Below are 611 nucleotides of genomic sequence, written 5' to 3' on the forward strand. Positions count from 1 at the left end.
TGACCTGGGACCATACACAGAAGCTGTTTTGGCCATCCCCATCCCAGAGGACCTCACTGCACAGTTCGAGCGGCCTGAGAAGGAGGAGGTCATATCCAGCTCTGTGTCCCGGTTCTATCATGGGCCAGTCTAAAACCCACGTACTGGCATGTGGCGTAAGGAAACTGCATGGATGCGTAGGACCACGCAGGCTGGAAAGACGACCCGGATTCTGCGACCAAGGAAGCCCCAGCACCAGCTCACAAAGCTCCTATAGGCTAGATACCTGTACTGACTAAAACAACTGGACAGGGCATTTAGCCTTGCAAACATATATCTATGATGTGTCTCACAATTTTTTTATATGGATCCAGTGAATCCTACAGTTTTTTTATTATCACTGATTATAAGTTCCTCATTTGATGTAAATAAATGCTTGATTATTACTAGAGAAATGACTCCTCTGAATTCATATATTATATGCACACTATCTGCTGATAGAAGAACTTTACAAATCAAAGAGCAGCTAAACTAATTTATTTGAGGGTGTGTTACTCTATTTGTGGTGTGTTATTACCATTGTAAAATTATGTGCACTGAAGTAAAACAAGACTGCCTAACATCTTTTATTT

The 611-nt window shown here is 41.9% G+C and overlaps 1 protein-coding gene across 1 annotated transcript in view; it reads left to right on the plus strand.

Annotated features, from left to right (window-relative positions):
- LOC111670748 (PRELI domain containing protein 3B-like) overlaps positions 1–611 on the plus strand; it is a 9,898-nt gene that overhangs the window by 6,075 nt on the left and 3,212 nt on the right. The gene's annotated exons all lie outside the window — the stretch shown is intronic.

This window comes from Seriola lalandi, unplaced genomic scaffold (genome assembly GCF_002814215.2).
Source record: "Seriola lalandi dorsalis isolate HSWRI2012SDOR001 ecotype SW California unplaced genomic scaffold, Sedor1 jcf7180002054861, whole genome shotgun sequence".
Classification (NCBI taxonomy): domain Eukaryota; kingdom Metazoa; phylum Chordata; class Actinopteri; order Carangiformes; family Carangidae; genus Seriola; species Seriola lalandi.